Source organism: Alligator mississippiensis, chromosome 1 (assembly GCF_030867095.1).
Source record: "Alligator mississippiensis isolate rAllMis1 chromosome 1, rAllMis1, whole genome shotgun sequence".
Classification (NCBI taxonomy): domain Eukaryota; kingdom Metazoa; phylum Chordata; order Crocodylia; family Alligatoridae; genus Alligator; species Alligator mississippiensis.
In genome coordinates, this window is record NC_081824.1 from 417,227,300 (window position 1) to 417,244,643 (window position 17,344).

Consider the following 17,344-nt stretch of genomic DNA (forward strand, 5'->3'; position numbering starts at 1 on the left):
TGTATTAGGAACAAGAAAACCTGAGTTTGTGCAGGCGGTTGTATGTGATGACCCTTAAACTCTTTTTCAATTGTATAAATTCCATCGTTGCTAAAAATACAGTCATTTCCATGTGATTAGGTGGGAGATTCTGTGGGGATAGAAACCAATAAAAATAGAGGTCATAAAATGGTGAAATCACTGATGCATCTCCCTGCTGGTTTCTAGCTAGGAGATTTGTAAAATGGTTTTTATGAAAAAGATATTAAATGTTGTTTATCCTGATTACCCTCTGAAGGGGAAGAGAGATCTGCCTCTTTTGGGCCTCCCTCTTCTCTCAGAATGGAGGGGGAGCTAGTGGGCAGCACTTTAGAGAAGAAAAAAGAGAGCATGGAAGACTTCTCTGGGAGACTTCTGCTTCCCTCTTCAAGTATTGCTGCTGTATCTACTGAGGAAAATGCTGTGTTCTGCTTGAATATGTTACCCGGGAACCAGCTCCTTCCTTGGCTCCTACTTTCAGATCATCCTGCCTTCTATGCCCTCAAATTAGCCATTGAGAGGAAAGAGCTTCATGGAAAAGCAATTTCAAGGAAAAGTTTTCAAGTAGTCCTACTTAAAATTGTGAGACTCTTAATACTGGATGCTAGGAGGGAGCATCTGATTTTGGAGACCTTGGAAAGTAAACTCCACATGGTATTTGAAGGTGATTTATTATAGCCTGGATGAAGTCAGTTTTGTGGAAGTGTGCCCCTTCTCCACCTGGACTACATTAAGTGAGGGCAAACTCTTTAGGACTAAGAAGAGCAGTCAGGCACTAAAAACATGAAAACATGCTGATTTCCCCCCTCCCTCCCTGCTTCTAAACTAGTGGTCTACTGACCTACAAGTAACTGGCTAGAAGAGGGAGATCTAGGCAGCTTCAAAGTGCTGTTGTTGGCATCGGACTCAAGAGAAACTTGCACAGTTTGTTATTCCATTATCTTGAAACTTGATCAAATGTATTATTTCTAATCTTTAAGCTGAGAAAGAAGAAAGATCACTATATGTCAGAAACTGCATAATCTCCAAGAGACCCACTTCTTATATTTAGCGTTATGGTACATTTGTGTAGAGAGACATGGTCTGAGCACAGGAGTGGGAACTCAGAACTCATGGCTACATACAGACAGTCAACAAAGCCCAAGGCTGAATTGATTCAGTCTTTGCAGGTTAGTCTAAGCTGCAAAGATTGAGCCAATAAGCAAATGCACTGATTCACTTTTGATTCAGGAAATGCAGCCACATGCCTGCAGTGGCTCAGGTCAGAAGCCAGGGGGTGCTAGAACATGGCTGTCTGGCACGTAGCCAGCATGGGCTGTGTGTTTGCTTCCTCTTCCTACTGCCCCCTGCGGTCTCTGGGATTTCCAGTCCACAGTCATAGCACAAGGATTCTGCAAGGTTGCTCATCGCTTCTTGCTTCCATGTGCCTCTGGGATTGTAGTCCACAGTCCAGCAGTAAGTTTTTAGCAGGGTAGGGCAGCTCTATACTCAGGGGATAGGAAGTTTAACCTCCCCCAGCCCCAGCCCCAGCCCCAGCCCCAGCCCCAGCCAGGGTTTGCCTGGGGGGAGGGGAGAGCAGTGAGCCAGCCCTCACTGCTCCAGCTGGGGCAGGGACGGGCAATTATTTTGGGAGGAGGGCTGCTTACAGAGTTTTGGCAAGCCATCAAGGGCCACATGATAGGCAGCCAGGGACATATAAATATTAATTTTCTAAATTTTTAGGGGCCCCATGGGACAGATAGAATGACCTGGTGGGCTGCATCTGGTCCCCAGGCCACATTTTGCCCACCCTGAGCTAGGGAGCAGAGGGCCAGGGCTAGCCCTGCTCTCTAGAGCAGGTAGCACAGCCCAGGGCTGCAAAATGTTGGGATGCTAGGGAACTCTGATTTAACTGGAACCAGGAAGGGGTCTGGGACAGAAGTTCCATAAACTGACCCAAGTCAGTTAAGTCTGATACTACATTCAACCAAGTTTATTGTAAATCAGTTTCAGCCATTTTGAAACTGGTTTATGTGCACTGAACTTCTATTCTGATACAGTTTCTGACCACTTAAACCAGTTTATGTATAACTTCTGTCCCTAGCTCATGACTGCTAACTTGGCTTTCCCACTTACTTCAATCTGTTGTATTAGGATTCCCTACCTGTAAAATATGGTCCCTTCTTCCCACAGTTTCTGTCGTTCCCTCTCAGCGTTTCCTCTGCTTTATGCTCCTTGTATCCTTGAAAGCCAGTACCTTCCATCTTGTGCAGCTCAGACAGAATTCTCATTTGGGGTTGATTGTTGCTCAGTCCTTGCTAAATCCAGAGCCCAGTAGTGTGGGAAAGGGATTGGATTTGGATCTTCATAGCAGTGCATGGCCTTGGTACATGGAACTGAACTGACTTTCTCATGACTGCACAGAAAATCTATGCAAGTACCAGGAATAGAACCACTTCATTTGATGTCTAATACCATGTTTAAGTAACATTGTAATGCTGCATTAATGATTTAAGGTTAAGATCATGTCAGGAGGCACAAATCCAGGTGCACAAGCACTGAGGTCCTCTATAGTTGAATTATTCTCAAACAAGGTGGCATAGCGACATGGGACTGAATGATGATGAACGATCAAAAACAAGGTGGCATAGAGACACGGGACTGAATGATGATATCATGCTTTGTTTTCACATGGTCTTTTTATCTCTTGCATCTGAGAGTCGCAAAGTGCCTGATGAACATTAATGTAGTAAGTCTTGCCTTGTGGCAAGCTTTGTGTGTGTGGGGGGGGGGGGACAGCATGTAGATGATATGGAGATGGTCCGACAAAGGCATTAGAGAGGTTAAGTGTTTTGTTGAGGGTGACTGTGACTTCTTTGGCAAGCCACAAAATGCACCCAGATCTCCTACTTTTTTAGCCATGTGTTTGATGATTAAAAATGATGAACACCAGTAAATGTTAGGTTTTGTGTCTTTTTTTCTGTTTGCACAGTACAGAAAAGAATGAAAAGAAGTGTACTTTGACCACAGTCTTTCAAAAGGCACTTACTGGGGGATAGCAAACATTCCTTTCATGAAGGTCCAAAAATGTCATTAACATTTTGATTTGCTTGTGGACTTGGTTTGAGACTACTAATTTAAAAACAGTGCCAGCTCTGATATGGTGGGAATTCTTCTCAGTTGAAAGGATTTCCTTTCGTCATTGTGCTTCTGTTTTAGGAAGAAAACAGCAGTCAGGACAGGGAGTTGAGATGATTCCCAACACTTGTTCTGTGGTGTCTGTAGTAAAGATTGTTATATGTGATTCCAAAAGCACATAGAGGTTCTGGCTAACAGCACTTTTCACTGGGTGTATGTTCAACCTCTGTGAAGAGCTAGGGCTGTAACTCTTACCTCCTCCTCTATACTGCCAAGCTTTGTGTATGCGTACTTTTGTTCTGCTGTGCGGGGTGGAAAGTAGGGAATCATATTTTAGGAAGTGCAGGACAACAAAGGTAGCTGATGTCAAAAAGACCTTTGAGTTGGTTGTTTTCCTAATCTCAGAACAACAGCAAATTTATTTTAAATGTGGGGGACTTCTATGTCTGTTTCTGACCTGAGTTATTTTTATTTGTGATATCCCAGCAGTCACACTCCAGCATGTGTGTTAACCAGACAAACCTGTGATAATGCTGAAAATAGCTCACTGTTAATGAAGAGGACAAAGAGAGGACACTCTTGGGAATATTTGTGGCTATTGTTACCATTAGTAGTATTGCAGTAGGGCTGATAGACCCACATCATGATATTGATATCATGGTAGGCACTAGAGCAGTGCTTCCCAACCTTTTCCTCAGCATGACCCCATTAAAATATTGGAAAGCTTTTGCGACCCCAGAATGATGCAAACAAGATCAATGCCTCCCTCTCTCTGCAGGTGGCACAGCCGGAGTGGAGTCCATGGCAGGGAGGATGCAGGCTACCTTCTGTGGGCTTGGGGGTCCCTGCCCTGCAACCCTACCCCCGGGGGCCTCCGCAGCCCAGTGGGTGGAACCTGGTGTGGAAGGGCAGAGCAGTGTGGGAAAGCTCTGTATTGCTCCGGGAGTCCCATGCCAGCTGCACCACCATGGTGAGGCACTCTCTGCCTGCCTGGCAGCAGCAGCAGTGGTGGTGTGGAGTTGTGCCTCGAGGCGGGGAGGCCTGAGCTCACAGTGGGCAGCACACATCCTCCCCCACCCCATGCACAATCTGGGGGCACAGCTACTGCAAACACTTACCTTTAGTGCTCCCCCATGCCTCCCTCCAGAGGAGTGCACACAGTGGCAGGGAACCAGCACCCCACCGCACCCAAATGAGCTGCCAGTGGCACCATTCTGCTCCCCGAGCCAGGCCCTGCATTCCCACCCTAGCCCTGGGCCTCATGCACTGGTCCGGCTGAGCAGTGCCCCAAGACCCAGCCCTGCTCCACATCTTCCCTCCCTCACTATGGGAGCCTCAATCTGCCCTCCCCCCATATACTTACCTGGAGGCAGGTACAGGAGCTGCTCTCCCTGCTACCTGGCTGCCATGTGGTCCCCCCCTGCCTAATCGCCCTCCTCCCACTCCCCCAGCCCTGATCAGCCCCTTGCAGGCTGGAACTCTGCCAGCCTGCAGAGGAAACCTTCCATTTCCCACTTTTTATATGATTTTCATTATAACTAGTCAACACTGTTGAGTGTCTTTGTGACCACATTTTTTATGGTTGTGACCCCAAATGGGCTTGCAACCCCAAGGTTGGGAACTGTTGCACTAGAGGGTCATACGTGAAAACACAGTCCCTGCCCTGAAACACTTTTAATTTAAAAAAGCAATGAAAACTTGTTGAAGAAAGGGAAAAATGCAAACAAGGAAAGATTTGGCAAGTGTTGAGCTTATTTCATAGACATTAGGGCTGGAAGGGACCTCGGAAGATCATTGAGTCCAGCCCCCCACCCGAAGGCAGGAAGTCAACTGGGGCATAGGATCCCAGCAAGATAAGCATCCAATTTTTTCTTGAAGGTGTTCAATGTAGGTGCTTGAACCACCTCTGATGGCAGGCTATTCCAGACCTTGGGGCTCGGACAGTAAAGAAATTCTTCCTTATGTCCAGCCTGAAACAGTCTTGCAGTAGTTTATAACCATTTGACCTCATCATCCCTTGGGGCACTCTGGTGAACAAATGTGGAAATACAATTACACGCACAGTAAAAGTGCCATTATGGTTTGGAGGCAGGTAAAGAGGAATTGATAAGAGTGAAACAATAGGAAAATGGGAGAAAAAAGGCAAGGACAGAAAAGGAATAGAAAGGAGCTAGAGAAGGGAAACAACCTTGTGCATCTCTGAAGTATGGGTTAGGATGTTTTCATTCACATTCCTGTTCTTTCTTTCAAATGACTGTTCCCTCTTAAATTTTTAAATATTTGATGAAGCAGCTAAACATTTTCTTTTCATATATATGCATATGGTGTGTGTGGTATGATATCACTGAAATGTCGAAGCTGGACTTCTGTGATTTGCTTCAGGTAGCTAGCATGGAAATGTTAGCCTATTTTCATAGAAATCATAGAGAAGTAGGGCTGGAAAGGGCCTCAAGAGGCCATGTAGTTCAACCTTCTGCCTGAAGCAGGAAAGGTCTTCATTAACAGCTAGAGAGATTCCTATAACACATGGAATATGAGGTATGCAGATATATCTCAGTATCTGTGCTCCATTACTTGTGGCCAATACTGTTAGCATCAGATAGGTCAAAATGGATCTTACTGTATGTCCACATTATGCCTTCCTTCTGACTATTTAGGCCTTGGAGAAAGTTATTTGCATGCTATCAAAAAACAAAGAACCTAAGGCTCAGGTGTATGATAGGCCTACAGAAAAAAAATATGATGACCGCAGCTCTGTCTTGCACTGCATTCTTGCTCTCTGTAATTTGCTGCACAGCTGCCACTGCCTTATGCTGAGTTAACTTTAGCTGAATTGATCATCCATTATAACCATTTAAACCATTTAGCATTTGCTTTAGCAGTAAAGCAAAACTTAAAAATAAGCTTTCACTCTTTTTTTTTTTTTTAAACAAAGGTAATTTGCTTTTCTGGGAAGTTATCTCCTCAGTGATCTGAATTGGAAAAAACCCATGAGCAAATTGTGCAAAACACCCCAAAGAAGTGTCAGCCCCAATTGTATTGCACACCATGTGTTCTGTGCATGCAACATCTCTGGCAGAAAAAAGCAGGGAGAAATATTTTAGGGAGTTTATAAAAAAGAAAACAACATTTTTTTTTCTATGATCTTATCTCTTGACTTTGTAAAATCAGGTGCTTTACGTACCATAACTCCAGAGCTAGGGACAGACGTTATACATAAACTGGTTTAAGTGATCAGAAACTGGTTTAAATTTGTAACAGAGTGTAGGAGTGTGAAGGTTCCTAACGGGGTTTCCCTTGATACTCGCCTGCCATGACTTAAATGTTAAGAAGAAAAGAGGGTTTCAGTGATCCTACAGGGTTAGAAATCACTCCCATCACCTCGTGGTTAACTTTGAATTAATGGGCTTTATTTCTTTACCAGAGACTAAATTGCCATCATGGTTCTGCTAATTACCTCATTAGCAGTGAGATTTCGAGCCTTAGAAGAAACTTGTATGCCCACAAGCTTCTCCAACTATTTTACAACAATTATAGTTTTAAAGTAAGTTATTTTGCCCAGAAGACGCGTTCCCTGTGTTAAATGGTACTGTCTCTTTAAGAGCGGCAACAACTGCTCCGCCGCTTCTCTCGCTGCTGCTTTTTGGAACCAGAGAAGTTTTCAGGTGCTTGTGGGCTCAGAGGACTTCTTCTGACTCACACTTTCTCAAGAGGGCAACACTTCCTCTTTGCTCAGGGTTCCCTCACCAGTCTATCTCAAAGACCCAGCTTTCCCCACTCACTGGAGATGCCGGATCTTTATGGTAAGTCTCTTATCTTAATTCAAATCATTGAGCTGTTCCAGACACGGTATTTCAGGGTCCCTCCTACTCCTGCATAGCTTCCCTGTCTTCCTGATCTGTCATGCCAGACTCCTCCTTGTCCTTTTTCTTCTTGTACCTGAAGGCAAAAACTGTATTCCCCGTCGCCACTTTTATCCCCCTCGTGGTGCCTTAATCACCCTATCTTGCCCCAGTGTGCAATTCCTTTCACCTGGCGGGGTCACAACCAGGTCACTCTCACCTGAAACTTGTCCTAGTAGCAGGGCTCCTGTCTGAGTCCCTGTTACACAGAGCATAAGTTTAGTGCACATATGGCTGAAACTGATTTAAGATAAACCTGGTTGAATGTATTATCAGACTTACCTGATTTGAGTCAAACTGGTTTATGTAATGTCTGGAACAGACCCCTTCCTGGTTTAAGTTAAACTACAGTCCCCCAGCGTCCTAGATACTTTGCAGCCCTGGGCTGTGCTGTCTGCTCCAGAGAACAGGCCCCACACCTCTCCTCCCTAGCCGAAGCTCCCACAGAGACTGCAGGCAAAGCAGGTTCTGCCTTGCTTCCCCCTGCCCCTTCCCCCACACTGCTTGCTGTTCAAGCAGGAATTCCCCACTCCTTCCTTCCCATCTCCCACAGCATGGATCCCAGCCCCACAGACCCTAGGCATGTGGTATACTAGCTAATGCTGAGAGTGTGTGTATGTGTCTTAAATTTCACTGGGACAGACAGACAGGACAGTGTCCACTTAGGGCTTTTTGGAGCTAATCAGCAAGTCAGCTGGTAATGTCCCTCTATTGGAAAAAAGCTGTTTAAGAAGAGCTTGAACTAATGAGAGAGGCTTTTGTTTTGTTTAATGGTCTGTCAGGTTTGTAGACAATATGAAGAAGCAGGGACAAGAACATTGAAAAGCTCAGTATCATTAACAGATGCATCCCCTCCCCCACTGCCTCAGAGTGCTAACCTGGGGCTGAGATCTGGCAACACTCCCATACCTTAAGCAGTGAGTGAGAAAGTCTGGGACTGTGCAGGCAGGGTCGGGGTTTACGCTCCTCCCTAATCAGAGTGTCCTGCCAGGGCCACACACACCCTCAGCTCAGTGCTGTGGAAGGGAAGCTGGGCTGCTCTAGCACCCCCTTCCCCCCGGGTTCTAGCTTGAGCCATTGCAGGCATGTGCCTGTATTTCTTCAGTCCAGAGGGAATGTCTGGACAGTTGCAAACTAGTTCAATCTAGGCAAGTTAGACTAACCTGCAAAGATTGAATCAATTTAGGCTCAGGCTATTTGAATGTCTGTCCCTAGCCCACTTGTCTAGGTCTTGGAGGGAGACTAGTAAATTTATACCTTGTAAACATTAAACAACTGAAAAAATAATAGAACTTTTCCACAGATATGATAATGTCACTATGTAAATGACTTACAGTGGTGTCCCTTAAATTATTTATTCTATTTTGAAAGATTCAGGTTGTTTGAAAAAAGGTTTTCTGTACTTGAAATAAGCTACTTTTGAAACGAGTAATGTTTCAAGTGGTAGTCACTTTTTAAGTGCATCTTTTGATTTTACTATTGGAAGTTTCCAGAATACAAATGTTGGAAAGGAAGGAATCTCTTCTTTCAGTGATATCCATTTAAAGCTCCAATAGTTTCTGAGACATGTTGGACCTCAGCTCTGTCCTTTATGTAGAATTGAATTAAATATTATTTGCCTCCTGCATTTTTGTTGGATAGATACCACACTAAAGTAGGACCCAGGAGATATTTTGTTGGCAGGATATTAGTCAGTGGTGGTGGGTGGAAGCTACTCTGAGGCTTTGAATTTCAGCACACATGCCAGGGAGATGGTCAAGTGTGGGAGAAGAAATGGGGCAGTTAGGGTTATATGATAAATATTATTACATAATTGTGCAACTTATGACATGCCTATCACCCCCATTAAATATGGCATGTATGCATAATGGTGTATAGACCTCCTCAGTTAATATGTTTATTTTATGGCTATTGTTTCAGCCTCATAGATTCATATGCTGTTTTAAAAGAAAGCCCTTCCAGTTTTCTCTTTACCCTTTACTGGGTCTTGTTTTCAAAGAGGCCATTTTCACAAAAAGGCACATATGAGGTTATGTTGAAACGCAGCCCACTGCATGCTGCTTAGGCATGGTTCCTGACTGAAAATTAACTTCTGGCCCAGTTTTCAGGTGGGAATTATTCCCTGGTGACCAGTGACCAAAACTTCACATTCCAGGCATAGCACATGATCTCAGGGGAAGGGAGGAGGCTGAGGAGAAAACCAAAGGGGAACTATTGGAATCAACTTCAAACTAGAGCAAATTACTGGATAATTTTGCTGTGTAAAGGTCAAATTCTTCTTAGAGGACTTGCATGAATGTGAAGGAGAAAAGTGTACTATGTAAAATCCTCCCTCTGTGGCCTGTGTGTCCTGTCACTTGAATTGAGTGGAATGCAGTAAAGGGAAGGATTAAAGGAAAAAGCACACACTTGGAGCAAATCCTTGGACATATTTTTTCTGATTTCTATACAGACTGAAAGAAAAGGCCTGAGAGAAACATTCACCTGATAAAAAGAACTATAGATAGATGGTCACAAAAGATGGTCTACAAACATCTACTTTTAGTTATGTGCACGGTAGGGATGGTCCCCAGCCAGCAGTTCCTACGTTTGCAGTCTTTATGAGCTTGGTATCATAAATGAAAGCAGAATGCCTTGGGAGAATACAGAAATAAAGAGAAAATCATAAATGAAAGATGATGGAAAGGAAGCAATTTAGATGGACACCAAGAACAGCTTTGTAATTCTACCACTAGGTACATGGTAAAAGGCATGGGACCATTAATTTAAGCATAGAATAATTACATCTCATGCTCAACAGGCTTCTTACTGGTATTGCTATTAATATAGGTAAAAAAAAAAAAGTTTGAGGTCTGTTGTTCCATACCCTTCTCAGTGTCATTTTTTGTCTGTCTGTGTGTAAAGAGTCTTCAATCCTGATCAATTTAGAGAGCAATTCAGTTTTGTTTGAGCTTGGCCTCACAGAGACTGATTTCATAGACAGATTTCATAGATTTCATAGGTTTCATAGACATTAGGGCTGGAAGGGACCTCGGAAGATCATCGAGTCCAGCCCCCCGCCCAAAGGGCAGGACGTCAGCTGGGGTCATAGGATCCCAGCAAGATAAGCATCCAGTTTCATCTTGAAGGTGTTCAATGAAGGCGCTTGAACAACCTCCGGCGGCAGGCTGTTCCAGACCTTGGGGGCTCGGACAGTAAAGAAATTCTTCCTTATGTCCAGCCTGAAACGATCTTGTAGTAGTTTGTGACCATTCGTCCTCGTCATCCCTTGGGGCGCTCTGGTGAACAAACGTTCCCCCAGATACTGGTGATCACCCCTGATAAACTTGTAGGTGGCCATCAGATCACCCCTGAGCCTGCGCTTTTCCAGGCTAAAGAGCCCCAGGGCTCTCAGCCTGTCATCGTAGGGTCTGCTTCCCTGACCCCTGATCATGCGCGTGGCTCTTCTCTGGACTCTCTCAAGCTTCTCCACATCCTTTTTGAATTGTGGAGCCCAAAACTGGACGCAGTACTCCAGCTGCGGCCTCACTAAGGCCGAGTACAGGGGGAGAATGACGTCCCGGGATTTGCTTGAGAAGCATCTATGGATGCAAGCCAGCGTTTTGGTCGCTTTACTAGCCGCAGCATCGCATTGCAGGCTCATGTTCATCTTGTGGTCAATGATGACCCCCAAGTCTCTTTCTTCCATAGTGCTAACCAACATAGCACTGCCGAGCCTATAAGGATGCTGCGGGTTTTTCTTCCCAAGGTGGAGAACCTTGCATTTATCGGCATTGAACACCATCAGATTCTCATCCGCCCACTTGCTGAGCCTGTCCAGGTCAGCCTGGATCACCCGCCTGTCTTCTGGCGTGGATGCTTTGCCCCAAAGTTTGGTGTCATCGGCGAACTTGGCCAGTCCGCTTCTGACTCCAGTGTCCACATCGTTAATGAAGATGTTGAACAGTATGGGTCCAAGGACAGAGCCCTGGGGGACCCCACTGGTCACAGGACACCACAATGAGTGACTTCCATCAATTACTACCCTCTGGGTCCGACCCCGGAGCCAATTTTCCAGCCAGTGGATCGTGGGGGACCGAAGGCGACAATTGGCCAGTTTCTCCAAGAGACAATCATGGGACACCAGATCAAAGGCTTTTCTGAAGTCAAGATATATGACATCAATCTCATCTCCCTTGTCCAGGTGATAGGTCACCTGGTCATAGAAGGAAATGAGATTGGTCAAGCAAGACCTACCCGCAACAAACCCGTGCTGGCTATCCCTTAAGATGTTGGCGTCGGCCAGTCCATTAAGGATGGCCTCCTTAATAAACTTTTCTAAGATCTTCCTCTCGTGCGTGGATGACCTCTACCTGACTCAAGAAGTCTATGGGCCAACGAGAGGCAAAGCAGCGCTTTGCCTCTCGTTGGCCCATAGACTTCTTGAGTCAGGTAGAGGTCATCCACGCACGAGAGGAAGCTCTGCGACCGCTCAGATTTTGCTGAGCGATCCTCCCACGAGATGTCTGGGTAATTGAAGTCACCCATGACAACCATGGTCCTGGAGCAAGCTGCCTCAGCCAGTTCCTGGGCAAACTCCTGGTCTAGCTCAGGACTTTGGGTGGGAGGTCTGTAATAGACTCCCACCATTGTGTCCCCTGTGCCGTGTTCCCCACGGATTTTAACCCAGAGGGTCTCCAGCCGTCCACCCTGGTCGCCAATATCGGCTTGCAGGGACACGTAGCTTTCCTTAACATAGAGAGCTACACCCCCGCCCCTTTTCTCTACACGATCCCTCCTGTACAGGGTATAGCCATCTATCCCCGTGGTCCAGTCATGGGTGGAGTCCCACCAGGTCTCCGTGATCCCTATGACATCGTAATTGTTTGCACTGAGCAGGAGGATGAGCTCCTCCTGCTTATTCCCCAAGCTCCTGGCATTTGTGTACAGGCAGGCAAGCACCCCCTGGGGGGCTCCTTCCTTGCCCACAGATTTTACCAGGGCTGGGGCTGGGGCGGGCTCCCTTGAGTGCCATGATCCGCTGGCTTTGCAAGATTTGCTCAGCGGGCCAGCAGTGGCGGTCGTGCCCCCGTCCCCCAGCGGGCTTAGTTTAAAGCCCGGTGGAGCAGGTCAGCCAGTCTGGCTGAGAAGAGCCTCCTCCCTAGGGGAGAGAGGTGGAGACCATCTCTTCCCAGCAGCTCGCTGCCTCTCTCGCCAAAGAGCGGGCTGTGATCATGAAAGCCAAAGCCTTCCTGACGACACCAGCGCCGCAGTCTTTGGTTGACCACATAGATCCTCCTGTCCCTTCTCAGCCCATAGCCTGAGACTGGGAGGATCGACGAGAACACCACCTGTGCCCCCAGACCCTTAAGCCCCGCTCCCAAATCCCTGCAGCGCCTCATGACCTGGCTGGGAGTGCTCCGAGCCGTGTCATTGGTGCCCACATGAATAAGGAGCATGGGATAGCAGTCTGTGGGTTTGAGGAGCTTGGGGATCCTCTCTGCAATGTCCCGGATGCGGGCCTCTGGGAAGCAGCAGACTTGCCGGGCTAAGGGGTCAGGGTGGCAGATTGGCCCCTCCGTCCCCCTCAGGAGGGAGTCTCCCACAACAAACACCTTACGTTTTGTCTTGGGGAGAGCAGGGGTGGGAGCTGCAGTTAGGCCCATGTTGCTTGTGGGGGCCGGCAACTCAGCAGGCTCTGCTGGGGCAGCAAGAGGTGCATACCTGTTGCTCAGTTGTGGCGGGGGTGGGGCCTTGGAGCGGCGGGCCTTAGGGCCCTTGACCACCTTGGTCCATGCCCCTGGCTGGACACAGCAGGAGGTCCCAGAGTCCTTCTCTGGCCTGGAGGGAGACTGCGATCTACCCTCTGCCTCCCGGGGGAGAAGGGCCTGGCAGTAGGAGTCTATCTCCTGCTCGCAGTCCCTGATGGCACGCAGTCTGTGGACTGTGGCCTGGAGCTCCTCCAGCTGGCGCGCCAGAGACCCCAAAAGGGAGCAGACCCCGCAAGGGGAGGTCGCCATGCTCCCAGGCCCCAGAGCCTGAAAAAGGGACAGGCAGCCCCCGCAGCCGAGAGCCAGGGGCTCCGTCTGCGTGGAGCCCGGAACCAGGGGCTCCGTCTGGGTGGCCGTCTCTGAGGTGCCGGAGGGGAGGGCCGCGGAGCCCGAGGGGACCCTCGGGGTGCGGCGCGTGCCCATCCGTGTCATGCCTGTGGTAGGCTGGCTACGGCTGGGACTGTCTACCCTGGGGGGTGCGCAGGCAGGGTCTGGCATGCAGTTAAGGATGGGAACAGCAGATTGCATAACATGAACTGAGACTATCAGGTTATTTCCCAAAGATCCAAAGAACAATTCTAAAATGGCAATGAATTTTAGTCACTAATCAAGCTGGAAGGATACCCCAAAAAAGTAATTCTAAACTAAGATCCACAGACCTCTTTTGATTTTTCTCAAAATGCTTTTTATTTACTTTTATATGAACAATATTCAGAATGGTTTTCTTTTTACAAGGATGTTCATTGGAAACAAATGAATATTTTTTCCTGTAAACATTTGCACCAGAATATTACAAATGTTCATGTGAAGATGATTGGTGACTTAATAGCTTTAAAAAAGCCGGCCTTGATTCTCCCCATTGAAATCCATGGAAATTTCACTGTGTGATCATGAAGGAAAGAAGGGGAAAAAAATCTCACTGGCCAGCTAAATAAAATCACACTCTTGAAATTTTACAGTGAATTACTGAACCAGTAGTCACAGTGAACAGGTTGAATTTGAGGGAAAAATGTGTAAATCATTTGTCAAATAGGTTGTTTTGCCAAATTTTTGGTCACATACTTTTGAACAGTGAGCTAATTTATGAGGATGGTCTGCCTGCTACTGTTCTTCAAGGAGGAAATGGGGCTAGATTCATTAGATAACATGTGACTGATTCACCTAGATGTCTAATTGCCAAACTCAGCCATTAAGGATTGAGGAGTAAAGGGTTATTTTATTATCAGTCCCTTGAGTCACCCAGTCCTTAAGCCCTGAAGATCAGTATTTTTGTTTAATCTATTTTTGTCTCTCTTGTATTTTAACGTTAGTGAATTTAAATCCCCTGGGAAGAGATTGTGTTTTTATTACAGATTCTAAGTCTCTTTTGTTCTTTTTGTGGATCATTATATTTTCAACATTTAATTATCTCTCTCATCCACAAATACTCTCCAATTAAGAAGTGCAATGCCTGCTATGCTATTATGCATAATTTTCAAGATTCCTTTAATGGATGTAGCTCTTGGTATAAACTAGGAATATCGAGATAAAAATAACAATACCTGCTCTCTTATGTGTTTTGTTTGAGCTAAATGGATCAAATATTCATTTCATTAAAACTTTTATAGTTAGTCCCTATATATTTCTATTACATTAACTGATAAATTATAGTTTTCTCATGGTCATGATTAGTTTGGTCGAATTTATCAGATGAAAAACTTTAGTAAAAGGAAGTAAAAACTGTAAATATTAGAGCAGGGTGGTCAAAATGTATTTTATTTTTTGTAACAATGTAAAAGGAAACAAAAGTGTGTTTGTTAAATTGCTTCAAGGAATTTTTTTTCTGATATTTGAAAAACTCATTTTTTAATGTGAAAGTTCCTTCTCTTCCCCGTGCTCACCCCACAACCCAAAAAATAAGTTTTTGGATTTTAGCGAGGGCCTGAAATATTTTGCTGAAGACTGACATTGCCTAATAAAAAATTGTGTTGATCTAAAAAAGGAAGGAAAAATGGTGAAAAATATGTAGTATTGTTTTTAAAGAGTTTTATGAAATGCTGTCAAAATTTCTGGTGACTACATAGTTTCTTGAGAGATGTATCTGAAGAGTCACCCTGAAAAACTTAGTTTTTTGATCTGCCACTCAGACAGTGTAGGACTTGCTTAAGGGTCTTTTATAATTTAATCTCAGAATTATATTTCATCTACTGTTTAAAAAGCAAAGTGAGTGTGTCCACTTCCTCCCTTCACTTCCTATGCTTCTTTCATATCCCTGTCTTTTTGCGCTCCAATTGGCTTCCAGGTTGGGCAGTTGGAGTGAATTCACCTATTCAACACTGTTAGGTGTACAAAGGTACATACATGTTTCTTTCAGACCTTCAAAGCCTTCAGACCTTTCTTTTCTTTCATGCTGGAAGAAAATCCTCATGAAGTAGTCACTAAGGTTGTACCAGAGTAAATAAATCCAGATGTTGACCACAAGGGCTTAAAAACTGCCTATAAGACAGCATCCCCTATTAGCAAGACAAAAACTGCTTGTCTTCTTGGCTCACTAATTATTTTCAGTGCACACACTATATGATGAAAATCTTTCCAAAATCAAATCTGTCCAACAGTAATTTCATTTGCAGGAGATGGAGAATGAAACATTATAGAGTGCTGTTAAGTATTGTAAGTAATTTTGTTTTCAAATGCACAGACTAAATTTGGATGCACAATTAGATGAATAATCACCAAGGAAAAGGTTACATACTGCAATTACCTGCTAAAATAGGTGAACATACCCTCTGTCCTACCTGATTGTTTTTTGGGTTTAGCAGTCTTCTAGCATTTGGTATACAACAGACCAGTATTTCACTGTCTGGGCAAATCCAGCATCCTTATCTATTTAAATGCTCTACTCTCATTTTCATATGTCCAGTACAGACACTTTTTACATTTATTTACATGTATCTACTTAAAATATCTCCTTTTTCCTTTGATTCCCTGCTGAAAATTCAGCAGTGATGATGGGGCTGAGTAAAGTCTTGTCACTGCTCTATTTGTTGTATCAGCTTCTTGGCTTTGTTCATCTTTGAGCCTTTTTTTGTTCTATGTAAGTGTTGGCTGTGCATATCCAACACATCTTTGGCTATCTGTTTCTTGTTGTCGTCCATCAGCATGGTTGCTACATTCTCCAGGTTTGGCCATGGCATGTGCCCAGATCACTGCAGTGCTATTGTTTGGATTTTCTATAATAGTTTTAATTCTTGCCTCTCGCCTTTTCTTATCTCTTCTTTTTTTTTCCTCTCTCTTTCTGTACTCTCAATATTCCTCCAGCAAGCTCATTTCTTCAGTCAATATTGTCTGTTCATCAACTTTCCTCATACCTCAGAATGTCAGTCTATACAATATTAGTACAACTGTTATATACTCAGAGTTGTATTTTTATCAAGATATATTTAGTCTTCCAGATCTCACCAAGCATTCCAAATACTGTGGCAGCTAGTTTGATTCCTCTTATCTCATATTCACAGTTCCCATTCCTTAAGATAAATAAATAGTTGTTCCATGTTCCAGTTATTTGCTTCTTTGGTCTTTACATCTCGCTCTTATCTTTCAGTTAACGTTTTTCTGTCTTCTCCATGTTGATCTGCAGCCTGAATTTTCAGTGTTCCTGATTTACTCTGCCCTGCTACTTTTGTTGATGCTCCAAAGCCAAGGTCACCCTCAACTTGTGACTCTAAGGTTATTCCTGATTTTTTTTCCTCATTTATTCCAGATGCTTGCTGCCCAATAATTAGCTCTAATCACAAGTAAATTTGGTACCCTCAAATGCAAGTAGCAAATTTACTTGAGATTCTTCTTACACAGAAGCACATATGTAGTCTCCTGACTGGGAGCAAATGTGCTCCCAGTCAGCCGGAGAGCAGGGAGCAGAAGAATGCTCCCTGCCACTGGGAGCTGTTTGCTGCTGGGGAGGGCTCTGCCACCAGAGGCTGTGAAGGGATAATATCCCACTGCCCTGGCAGCAGGGAGCTCCCAACCCCCACTCTGGGATCACAGGGCCGGGGCTGGAAGATCCTTATCTCCTACCCGAGCCCCATAGTCACAGGACCCAGGCTGGGAAAGCCTTCTCTCCCAGTACCAGCTCCATGTTTGGAGGGCAAGTGCCGGGAGATCCTTATGTCCCAGCCTGAGTCACACAATCATGGAATCAAAAAAGTTAGGGTTGGAAGGGACCTGAAGAGGTCATTTAGTCCAACCTCCTGCTCAAACCAGGATCATCCCCAACTAGATCATCCCAGCCAAAGCTTTGTCTAGCCGGGTCTTGAAAACCTCCAAAGATGGAGCTTCTACCACCTCCCTGGGTAACCCGTTTCTATGTTAGACTATGCTCCTAGTGAGAAAATTCTTCCTTGTATCTAACCAAAATTTTCTTGCTGCAACTTGAGACCACTGCTCCTTGTTCTTTCATCTGCCATGACTGAGAACAATTTAACTCCATCCTCTTTCAAACCTCCCTTCAGGTAGTTGAAGGCTGCTATTAGATCCCCTCAGTTTCCTCTTTAGACTAAATAAGCCCAGTTCCCTCACCCT